Source organism: Eschrichtius robustus, chromosome 11 (genome assembly GCF_028021215.1).
Source record: "Eschrichtius robustus isolate mEscRob2 chromosome 11, mEscRob2.pri, whole genome shotgun sequence".
Classification (NCBI taxonomy): domain Eukaryota; kingdom Metazoa; phylum Chordata; class Mammalia; order Artiodactyla; family Eschrichtiidae; genus Eschrichtius; species Eschrichtius robustus.
In genome coordinates this window covers 90948848-90961189 of record NC_090834.1, presented here as the reverse complement: position 1 = coordinate 90961189, position 12342 = coordinate 90948848, and the positions used below count along the sequence as shown (strand labels likewise).

The window sequence follows — 12342 nt, the reverse complement described above, 5'->3', positions numbered from 1 at the left end:
ACAAGAGACCACACGGTGTATGATTCCATTTATATATGTCCAGGAAAGGCAAATTTGTAGAGACAAAAAGTCGATAACGGTTGCCAGGGGCTGGGGGTGGGAATGGGGATTCACTGGTGATGGGCATCAGGGATCTTGCTGGGGCGATGCGAATGTTCTGAAACTGGACGTGGTGATGGCTGAACAAATTGATACATTTACTAAAACTCACTGAGTTGTACAGTCAAAATGGGCAAATTTTATGTCATGTAAATTATACCTCAATAAAGTTGTTAAAAAAAAATCAGCCCCAGGAAATAGAATATCCAGGGAACAGGAGTGATAGTTACAGTGACAGAAATCAGTTTTTCTCTGGAAATTTATCATATCACATACATGAGGAACACTGGCTAGTGTGTCTGGGGTTCCTTATGTCGGCAAAGTATTTATTTAATGCCCGGCCTTTGCCAAGCTTTCGAGATGGAGAGCCAGCAGAGCACAGGCTGAAATCATGGACTCTGGAGCCAGACTAGGTTCAAACTCAAGCTATTCAGCTGACTGGCTGTGTGCCCTCTGGGAAGTGGTCAACCTCTCTGTGCTGTAATTTCCTCATCTGTGAAATGGGGATGGTATTAGTCCCCACCTCACTGGGCTGTCGTGAGCATGAAACGAGTGAATAATTATCAAGCACTTAGAACAACAGCTGACACACTGCGGGTGTTCAAGACATACAAATATGTGCTTTATCACAGCTACTTGCCTCACAGCAACTCCGCGAAGTAGGTGCTGTAACTGCCTTCTTTATAAGATGAAGAAAGGGAAGCTTGGAGAGCTTGGGTCCCTTGACCAGGGTCCCAGGGTTAGGAGGTAAGGGGCTGTGCCTGATTTGAGCCCTGTGGTCTGACTTCAGAGCCTTGCCTCTGACACTCTGCCCTGCAGCCCCCTACCAAGACCAGCTAGGCAATCGGCAGGCATTTCCTCAGAGGCCCTAGGACGAGGCCTGGTACACGCCCCAGCCCTGCAGGCTGCCGGTCCCCTCCTCTCCACGTGTACTAAGGAGCCACACTTCAAACACTCAGGGGAGAGGCTTCCCCGTCAGCAGGACACACCTGGCAATGGTGGCCAGGCCCAGGCTGGCACAGGACACCAGAGTGGCCCCTCCTCCTAGAAAGTTGGGGACCCCTCTTCTTTACAGAAGATCCACAACTACCCACAGCTGTGGCCCAGCTGCAAAAATAATCTAAATGCAGCCTAAGTGAGCAAGTCTGCGACCACACCCTGTGCCCATTCAACTTCTGAAGCAGTGAAGAGGTTTCAGTGGGTTGACAGCGGCCAATGTGTAGACGTGAAGTGGCAGCACCATCCACTGGCTGCTCGGGTCCCGGGCCCCTCATCACTAGATTGCACATGCTCTGTTCACCATGGATCTCCAGTGAGTAGGATGGTGTCTGGCACAGAGTCGACACTCAATAAATGCATCCAACTCAACGAAAAAAATATCTGTGTATTCACACACCCTGGTAAGGTAGGTGTTATTATTAGTTTATTATTCCTGTTTTTCAGATGAGCAAATTTACTCAGGGGTGAATTAAGTTGTCTAAGTGCACAGAAGAACTAAGCAGAGGAGTAAGAACGAGAACCCAGATATTTCTCCTTCAAAAATCCATGTGCTGTGAAACACACCATCTCCCCTCCTTTCCCGACACAAACAGTTCCTGATTCCCCACATCATCCTAATCCGACACAAAGAAAGATCTTCCCCCTCAAGCTCCAGGCTGTGTTAATTTTCATTCCAGTCACTCAGACATGGACTAAAGGCTATGAAGATTCTCCAAGTTCCTGTCGGTCACTGTTTCAATGACGAACTGTACAGAAAGAAGCAAGCAAGATCCCAGAGGAGAGGCAGAAGTGTGCTGCAGACGGTTACGGGAGAAAGGCAGTTCTGGATTTTTCTGGAGACAATGAGCTGTCACCCAGAGGTTCTGCGGGAGTTCTGTCTGCTCTCAGCTTAGATAATTAAAAGCTGGGTGGGAGCCTCTGGGGGTGTGTGTGTGTGTGTGTGTGTGTGTGTGTGTGTGTGTGTGTGTGTGTGTGTGTGTGTGTGTGTGTGTGTGTGTGTGTGTGTGTGTGTGTGTGTGTGTGTGTGTGTGTGTGTGTGTGTGTGTGTGTGTGTGTGTGTGTGTGTGTGTGTTTTTCAGATTTCAGACCTAAAAGAGAAGAGCCTCTTTATTTTCTGGCACAGAGCTGAAGGGTCGAATTCTGGGGCCATTACTTCTAGCTGCTGCTCAAGCAAGTTATTTAACTTTTATGAGCCTAGGCTGCCTCATCTTTAAAATGGCAGCGGTGCTGCGTAAATAGCAGTAGCTATCTCCTTGGATTATTGGCAGCACAAAATACAACATACACACCAAGTGCTGAGAGCAAAGTGCCTGGCGAGGGTCTGTACCCAGTTAATGCTGTTCCTCCCTCTTTCCCTCCCATCCTACCTTCCTTCCTTTGTTTCTGTTTCTTTTATTGAGGTAACACTGGTTTATAACACTATGCATGTTCCATGTGTACAACATTGCATTTCGACTTCTACACACACTACAGTGTGCTCACCACCAAAAATTGTTTCCCCCCGTCACCATACGGTTGCTCCCCCTTTACCCATTTGCCCTCCTCCCACACCCCCGCCCCTCTGGTAACCCCTACTCTGTTCTCCGCATCTACATATTTTGTTTGGTTTGGTCTGTTCACTTAGTTTGTTTGTATTTTATATTCCACATGTAAGTGAAATCACACAGTATCTGTCTTTCTCCATCTGATATCTCACTTAGCACAGTACCCACCCATACTGTAGCAAATGGCGAGATTTCATCTTTTTTAATGGCTGAGCAATATTCCTGTGTGTGTGTGTGTGTGTGTGTGTGTGTATACACACATATACCATATCTTCTTTATCCATTCTTTCATCTGTCAATGGGTTGTTTCCATATCTTGGCTACTGTAAATAGTGCTTCAATGAACATGGGGGTGCATATATCTTTTCGAACTAGTGTTTTTGTTTTCTTTGGATAAATACCCAGAAGTGGACTTGCTGGACCACATGGTATTTCTATTTTAAATTTTTGAGAAGCCTCCATACTGTTTTCCACAGTGACTGTACCAACTTGTGTTCCCACTGACAGTATACAAGGATTCCCTTTTCTTTCTTTATTGTGGTAAAATACATATGCAACATGAAGTTTGCAATTTTAACCAGTTTTAGGTGAGCAGCTCAGCTCATGAAGTACATTCACATTGTTGTGGAACTACCACCGCTTTCCACCTCCAGGATGTTTCATCATCCCAAACTAATGATGTGAATTCTTAGTGTTCACATCCTTTCCTTTATCCTCTGGACCAGAGGGAGAGGCTGGGAGAATCCCCTTTTGGGAGGTAGAGTCGGATAGAGGATAAGAACCGTATGAGTTCCTTTCCAGCGAGATGTACTTCTTAAGAGAAACATGTGGATGGATTTTCACACGGAAAACAAATGGGTCCAGAGATTTTATAACACTGACTTCCATGTAACCACCTGAGGTTTTAAGAATCCAAGAGGGAGCTCTTAATGAATGGAATGTAAAATGCTTGCAGGCGAGAATCGGTGATCACGTTCGCTTGAGCAATTATGATGTTACATAACTCAGGGGTGCCTGGTCTCTTTTCTGCTCTGTGTGTAAAATGTCATTTTGTATTAATTCATTAACTAGACTCACTTTTCTTAAGAGCTTGATGAGCCCGCTGGCCCAATTACTAATATCAGAGTTGCATGGGACCTGAGTTCCAAGTGCATAATCCACGGATAATGAAGTTTCCATTTATTCTGGCTGTCCCTCAAACTAATGCCCTCACGCTCCACTGTCAAACAGCTTGAATTCCCGTCCTGTATCTGCAGCTTCTACTGCATTCATTCCAGGCAATCTGGTTACCACCAGGGACCACTGTGCTCTCAGAGCTTCCGGGAGCTCTGGCTGCTGCCCGTGGCGGAGCAGGCTGTGCTCCAGGGCTGCTCGTCACCTCAGTCATCACAGATCTGTGGAGTTATCACGACAGTTTTAGAGCAGATGGTGAACATCCTGAGGAGGAGGGCCTTCTTCTAATTCACGCAGAGGTGCTATCTGGACTGACAGAAGCACTAAACCAAGTGACACCTGTGACTTGGGGTTCCTTCGCTTCTAAAAGATTCCCTCCTCCAGATGCAAATTACATTCCCTGCAGGATACGATTATTTACCTCTCAGACTGGGCAAAGGCGAAGTCTGAGTTCACATTTTGCTGGCCAGGACTTGGAAAAACAGGTATAATTATTCACGCATGGCTGGTGGGAGGGTAAATTGGTACAACCCAGGGTGGTGACGGGGTTAACAATATAGATCAAAATAACAAATATACATTAACAATACATATCAAAATAGAAAAAGTACATATCCTTTGAGCCAGCCATTCCACTCCTAGGAATCTAACAGATAGATATACTCACACAAATGAGAAGTAACTCTTTAATACAAGTATTCATGGAAGCATTGTTTGCAATAGCACATATATCAGGAAAGATCTAAATGTCCATCAATTGCAGCCTGGCTAAATAAATTATGGTGCACCCAGACAGTACCACACCTATTTAAGAAACTAGGGCAGCTCTACATATACTGATGTGAAACAGTCTGAAAGATATCGTGATAAGCTGAACAACAAAAAGTCCAGTAGAGAATGTTCTGAGTATTTCTAGAAGGACACACAGACCTGGTACGACTGGGAGAGAAGAGAGGCAAGAGGGAGACGTATTTTTCATTGTTTACTCTTTTCTACCTTGTATTATTTATACTGTTTTATCCAGTCAAAAAATAAGCATCTTGTCTCTTCCTCTGGCTTTGCCTAGGCTGATGTGAGTAGAGGTTTCCTCACTGTTTTCCTTCCTTCTCTCCCTATAGTGTGAGGGCTCCTGGGGGAGTTTCACTGCCACTCACTCACTCGGACCCCTCCCTGAGTCCAGCATTCCTGTTCTAGAAGGTTCACTGCCCTGGTCAAATGGACGCCTTACCATTCTCCTGAAAGCTCAACTGCCTCTTTAAAATATTTATTTAAAAAATTTATTTTTGGGCTTCCCTGGTGGCGCAGTGGTTGAGAATCTGCTTGCCAATGCAGGGGACACGGGTTCGAGCCCTGGTCTGGGAGGATCCCACATGCCGCGGAGCAACTAACTAAGCCCGTGAGCCACAACTACTGAGCCTGCGCGTCTGGAGCCTGTGCTCCGCAACAAGAGAGGCCACGATAGTGAGAGGCCCGCGCACTGCGATGAAGAGTGGCCCCCGCTTGCCGCAACTGGAGAAAGCCCTCGCACAGAAACGAAGACCCAACACAGCCATAAATAAATAAATAAATAAAATAAATAAACCCAAAGTTAAAAAAAAAACAAACCTGTCATCTTTAAAAAAAAAAAATTATTTTTAAAATTGACTTTTCTCAGAGTAAATATTTTTAAAAGTCAGGTTTAGTGAGATATAATGGATACACGATAAAACTTACCCTTTAAAATGTACAATTAGATGAGTTGTAACCAAATGTAACAGTTGCATAAGCACCACCACAAGCAAGATATCAAACATTTCCATCCCTCCCGTCATTTACAGCCACTTGGGAATCACTGATCTCTTTTCTGTCCAAATAGATTCATCTTTTCCAGAAAGTCAGGTAAGGGAATCATTTAGTAAGTAGCCTACTGTGTGTGGCTTCTTTCACTCGGCATAACGCTTCTGAGATGCACCAAGGTTTCTCTGAGTATTACTATTTCATTCCTTTAGACCGTTGAGCAATAGTATTCATTGTTTGGATGCAACACAATTTGTTTATCCGTCCACCAGTTAAGGGAGGGAAGTGGTTGTTTCCAGTTTCTGGAATGCGTATCTTTGTGCTGACATATATTTTCCTACTTTGGCGGGTATATACCTAGGGGCAGGATGCTGGGTCGTATGGGAAGTGTATGCTTAATTTATAAAAAACTATCACACTGTTTTTCAAGGTGGCTAAAGCACTTGGCCTTCTCCCAGTTGCATCCTCACAGCATGTAACATAGCTAGGCTTTTCAATTTCAGCCATGCTCACAGGTGCATAGTGGTATCTCATTGAGGTTTTAAGTTGCACTTCCCAATGACTAATGATGTCGAGTATCTGTTCATGTGCTGATTTGCCATCTGTGTATCTTCTTTGGTGAAACACCTATTTAAGTCTCTTCCCCATTTTAGAATTGGGTTGTCTGACTACTTATTATTGAGTAGTAAGAGTCCTTTAGATGTTCTGGGAGACAAGTTCTTTTCCAGATGTGTGTCTTGCAAATATTTTCTCCCAGACTGTGGCTTGGCTTTTCATCTACTTTACAGTGTCTTTTTGAAGATAAGTGTTAACATTTTTTTATGAAGGCCGTTGTATTCATTATTTCTCTCATGGTCTGTGCTTTCTGTATTCTATCTAAGAAATCTTTGCCTAGGAGACGTTTTATAGCTTTAGGTCTTACATTTATAACTATGATCCATTGCAAGTTAATTTCTGTTTATGGTACAATGTGAAGTTCAATGTCCTTTTTCCCCCTCCCTTTGGATATCCAATTGTTCCAGTACCATTTGTTGAAAAGCCTATCCTTTTTTATTGAATTACCTTGGCACCTTTGTTGAAAATCAATTGCACATACAAGGCTGAGTCTATTTCTAAATGATCTATTCTGCTTGATTGAGCTACATGCCAATCCTTATGCCAGTAATTGTGTTGAGAACTACAGCTTTATAGCAAGTCTCAAAATCAGGTAATGTGAGCCCTGCATGCTTTCTTTTCTTCCAAATTGAATTTTTCTGATTACAAAAATATGTTAGAATTAAAATTTAAAGTAATATAGAAATGCTCATGACAGACAACCTCTCCCTCCCCCCTTACACCTACTAGAAAAAAAATAGTTCACAGTTTGGTGGAGACTAGGGGTTGGCAAATTTTCTGTCAAGGGTCAGATAGTAAATATTTTGTGATCTGTGTGCCATACGGTTTCAGCTACAACCACTCAACTCTGCCTCTGTAGTGCAAAAGCAGTTACAAATAGTATGTCAATGAATGAGTGTATTTGTGTCCCAAACTTGATTAAAAAAGACAGCCAGCCAGACCAACCGCTGAGAAACTATCATTTCATAGATTTCTCCAAGCCATTGTTTATCTTCTCTTATTTTGAGAATTATGTTTGTATTACATGCATGTAGGTGACCATGCATTAGATTTTAACACGGAAAAAATTTTCAGGAATGTATTAACTTCAGATTAATAATCCTTCAGGAGGAGAGATAATAGTCCTTAAAACTTCCAGCTAAGGCAGAGAAAACAATTATTACATTTTACAATTGATTTCATTGTAAGTGTTCTTTTAATTCAGTTTCAGGAAGATCTTATTTCTTGATATCTTTTATGTGTAAAAATGCCTGAATATCTTCATTAAGCCTCAATAACCATGTAACTATACATAATTTTCATAGATCAAAAGTTATTTTAAAAAATCATCTAGATATCGCTTCAAAAACTGTAGCGTCAAATAAAATGCAAGATTAAAAACAAAAAACCAACCAAACAAAAAACAGGCAGCAGATCAGATTCAGCCCACTGGCCGTAGTTTGCTGACCCGCTAAGTATAGATCCCACAAAACTCTTCTTTGTGTATGTACACACCTGCTTTTCTTCATGCTGTACAGATGTTTCTACAAATGGACATCTTCCTCACTCACGCACACCTTTGTGAAGAAGGAGCTATGTAGTATTCCACTACATAGGCACATCACAATTTATTTCACCAATTCCCTACTGATGTACATTTTGGTTGCTTTTTTTTTTTTTTTTTTTTGGCGCTCTGACAAACAATGCTACAACAACATTCAGGCAGACCAACCAGACCATGAGAGCCATGAGGCGAGGGCCAGGCTTGCTGGTCTACTTCTATACTCAGTGCCCAACACAGAGGTTCAATAAATTAGCCTGTGGTCACTGGTGCAACGATTTCTTAGGATGGACTGCATTTCCCTGGCCATCTAGTCTCCGGGGCTGTCTTGAACGCTCTCCTTTTCTCTGTCCACACTGAGCCACCAAGCGTGGTCAACTGCTGCTGTGCAGCGCTTCTCTAGCCTCTGCTTCTGGTCTCCATCAGGCCCAGGCCAGGAAGAGAAACGTCGTTGTGGTCTTACTATCTTTAGTCTCTTTGTCCTCTAATCCTTCTGCAATACTCTCATCAGATTGAACACAACCCAGCTCTGTCACTGTGTCATTCTTATAAAATTCTTCAGATCCAGGACCCTGAATGGCTCACATCACCCTCCCCAGCCACGCATTCAGGCTCTGCAGCCTTCCCCACCTTGGCTTCCCAGTACCAACCCCCGGAGGATGTGGGGAGAGAAGTCCAGAGTTGGAGTGTTGCATTGCTATTTGCTTTGTGACCTGTTGCCCACTCCTGATTTGAAAGAAATAATAATACAAATAATACTAACAACCACCATCCATGTTTGCTGTGAACTCAAAAACAGAATAATAATCATCATGATATCATCATAATGATTATCATTGCAGCTCTCATCCTATCAGCAATATCTTATGTGTTTACACATATGACCTCTGGTTTTGTAATCCTTAAACCATCTGCAGTGAGTTGAATGGTGTCCCCCCAAAAGATATGTCTACTAGGAACCTCAGAATGTGACCTTATTTGGAATAAGGATCTCTGAAGATATAATTAAGGTAAAGATCTTGAGATGAATTAGGGTGGACTCTCAGAGTGTCCTTATGAGGGACAGAAAAGGAGAAGACTCAGAAATAGACAAGGGAAAAGGCCATAAGGAGATGGAAGCAGAGATTGGAATCTTGCAGCCCCCAAGCCAAGGAACACCAAGAATTGCAGGCAGCCAGCAGAAGCGAGGAGAGAGACGTGATTCTCCCTCAGAGCCTCCACAAAGAACCAACCCTGCCAGTACCTGCATTTTGGACTTCTGGTCTCCAGAATTGTGAGAAAATTAATTTCTGTTGTTTTAAGCCACTGAAGTAGCAGCAGTTTGTTTTGGCAGCCCTGGGAACCAAAGACACCATCCTGTGAAGTAGACCATTATTTTACAGAGGAGGAAATGGGGAAGCAGGGAGGTTAAGTCACTTGCCCAAGTCCTCCATGCACCTGGGTTATGATCAACAGCTTTGTTAGAGCTAATTAGAGAGGGAACAGGGAGAAACCCAGCCAGTCTCGTTCCAGGATCCCTGCTCTTCAAGTATGACTTTCTTTCATGTTCACCCCTGTCTCCCACCATGAAGAGGAGTTCCTGGTGGGCAAAGGCCGGGCTCTCCCCTTCTTGGAGCCCTACTCAGGGCCAAATGCAGCCTTGTAAATACAGTAGGTATTCCACACATATTTTTTGATATCTGTAAACTGACTTTGAAACACAGTAATTCACAATCTCTCCATTTACAGAAAGAGTCAAACATTGAATAAGAAGATGAGGGCAACCTTGAAGCTGAGGCATGAGAACCGGGCCCCCTACTGCTAATATTCATCCTGTACGCATGATCTCACTTCAACCTTACGACAACCCTTTTTTACAGATGGGGAAACTGAAGCCCAGAGAGGTTAAGTAACTTCCTGAAGGTCACAAAGCAAACAAGTGGTACAACTAGTATTTGTGCCCAGGAGTCTGATGCCAGAAGTCACCACCCTGTCCCAGGTAGTTCTATATGCCCTCCCCTCCCCTTTCCCGCTTGTCCTGTCCAGTTGTCACCCACCTTATTGCTCTTGGATAAGCGATAAGTCATTGCTTATCGAAGCAATGAGCAATGATAAGCAACGGAGTCATTGCTCCAATAACTCCAATGACTCTGATCAATATATTTTGAAATGTCTTCTGTGAGATATAAGAGGTATTTCATGACAAAGTGTACCTTGGTCAAAGAGGTATGAGAAAAAGTGGATTAGACGAATTAAACCACTTTCCTTGTAGCTGTTCAGAGTGCAGGCTCTGGAACCAAACTGTCTAGATTCAATCCTTGGCTTTGCCACTTACTGGCTGTGTGACCTAGGACAAGTTACTCTACCTCTTGTGCCTCAAAATCCTCATCCGTGAAACGGGATAATAGTAGAATTCACCCCACAGGGTTGTTTTATGGATAAAAAGAGAAAATACATTAAAAAAAAGAGTTTAGAACTTTGGCACATAGTAAATACTCAACAAAGCCTAGATATTATTAATAGCTATCATTATGGGACTTTTCAGAGCCTTTACCAGGTAAATGTATACTGTGATGCTTCCTGAGATGATGTGGCTATTTCATCAACCCTGGTGCTTTGCTGAGATGGACAGAACATACGTCACATTCCAGAAGTTGTCTTTCCATGGATCATGGGGGCATCCCTGGCCTTTGGGTAAGCTGTTGGAGGAAGCTCTGCCGCTGCCGCTGCGAACTGAAGAGGCAGGAGGTGAGGAGCAACTGCCTAGCGCCCCTCCTCCTCTGTGCAGCACAGGCACCTGCCTCCCAGGCCACCCCCAGTTGTGGGCCAGCATCCCCATCACTGACTGAAGTCGGCCAAGCACCAGGAGCCTCGGACTGTGCAGCAGTTCCTGCGTGTGAAATGAGAGACTCCATCCATTGGGAGGGTGGTCCGACACCCTGCCATCGTGACACCTGACAAAACCCAGTAGGCAGGAGCTGATCCTGTTCAAATGCGCAAAGAGCCCAAGGCTGCCCTGGGTCTGTTCTCCGGATCCTCGAGTTCACTGTGGCCCCTGCATAATCAGTTCCTCGGTGCTCCATCTGTCTGGTAAAGTGTTTCGGTCCCAGCGCTGACAGGACAGAGTCCTCAAGGGGGAGCTCAGGATACATCTGATCCCAAGCAGGACTCTGACCACCAGCCCCAGTCCTAATGCCCACGTCTGGCACCCTCCACCGTTGCCGCCCTCGTCCCAGCCATGGCACCTTTGCCCTGCCCCCACTCTTGCTCTCCAGTCTCCCTGCCCTTAGCTGCAGGGTGCTCTTTCTAAAACCTTAAATTCATTCGCTCATGTCACTCCTCTGCTCAAAACCCTCCAGTGGCTTCCCACAAAGTCCCCACCATATCCTCCCCAGTCCTAAATAATCTTGCCTCTGATACCACTCTGACCTTCACTCCTGCCCCTCTCTGGCTCCTTCTGCTGAAGACCCACCGGCCTTCCTGCTGTGGTTTCAGGACATACCAAGCACGTGCCTGCCCCAGGGCCTTTGTCCTTGCTGTGTCCTCTGCCCGGGCATCTGCATCACTCACACCCTATCTCACTCAAGTCTCTGCTCCTAGGTGAGTGTCATGGGGCGGCTTCCTGGGCCACTGCCATCCCTCCCCACCCCCTACCCTGCTTTATCTGTCTTCACAGCACTGGTGACCACCTGTCATTGTTCAGTGTATTTGTACCAAATCATCTCTTTCCTACCGGAACGTAAGTCTGTGTGGGCACCCCCGGATTCCGCTCACTCATCGCTGTATCCCCCAAACCCAATGTGGTGCTCTGGAAGGACGTGTTGGAGGAAGTGGGCAGAGCCTACAGAGCTCTGTGGCTCTGTAAGTCTCGTTCTCAGTGCATTGCAGACCGCCAGAAGCAGTTGCATCTTTCACGTGAGACTAAGCGCCCTATGCACCAAGTGCTTCACGGTTATGATCTCAGTTAACTCCATAGGTGAGAAGCAAGGTCACTCACCCCACGTCACACAGCCAGGAAGTGAGAGCTGAGACGCGAGCCCAGGTTCGTACAGTCACACCGAGAGCTATATACAAGGTGCGAGGACAGGTGCCACTCAACAAGTCTGCTGAGGCAATCTGCTCCGTGCAACGTGCAGCCTCCCCCAGGGCTGAAACAGTCACATTGTTATTGGATGGGCAGCTGGCTGAGCTTGGGATTGCAGAGAAGACCCACGTTTGTTGTAAAAAAACAACAACAACAACAAAAAAAACACAGTCCCATCCTTCTAGAATCTTCCTTCTCACAAATTAAATGGGGGCAATATAACCTTTTTCCAGAATCATCTCGAGACCCACCACGTCACAGGGGTGGGAGCGTGGAGCCTCCGCTCCCAAAGCGGCTGAGAGGTGCCCTGACCCGACCTTGCCCCTGCTCACAGCCCTTCCTGAACTTTCTGCTTGCCAAGGGTAAGGTCCCAACTCCTCATGACGATCCTTGGAGCTCTGCCCCACGCGGCTCCTCCCTCGTCCTGCGCTGTTCTTCCTGCTTCCCTCTCCCCGCTCTCCCACTTGCCGGCCACGCCAGCCTAGATAAGCTTCTCGCGGTTCTGCAGACACACCCGCAATTTCCCGCCCAGC

The 12342-nt window shown here is 45.3% G+C and overlaps 1 protein-coding gene across 1 annotated transcript in view; it reads right to left on the bottom strand.

Annotated features, from left to right (window-relative positions):
- Positions 1-12342, bottom strand: part of LDLRAD3 (low density lipoprotein receptor class A domain containing 3) — a 261163-nt gene that overhangs the window by 5575 nt on the left and 243246 nt on the right. The gene's annotated exons all lie outside the window — the stretch shown is intronic.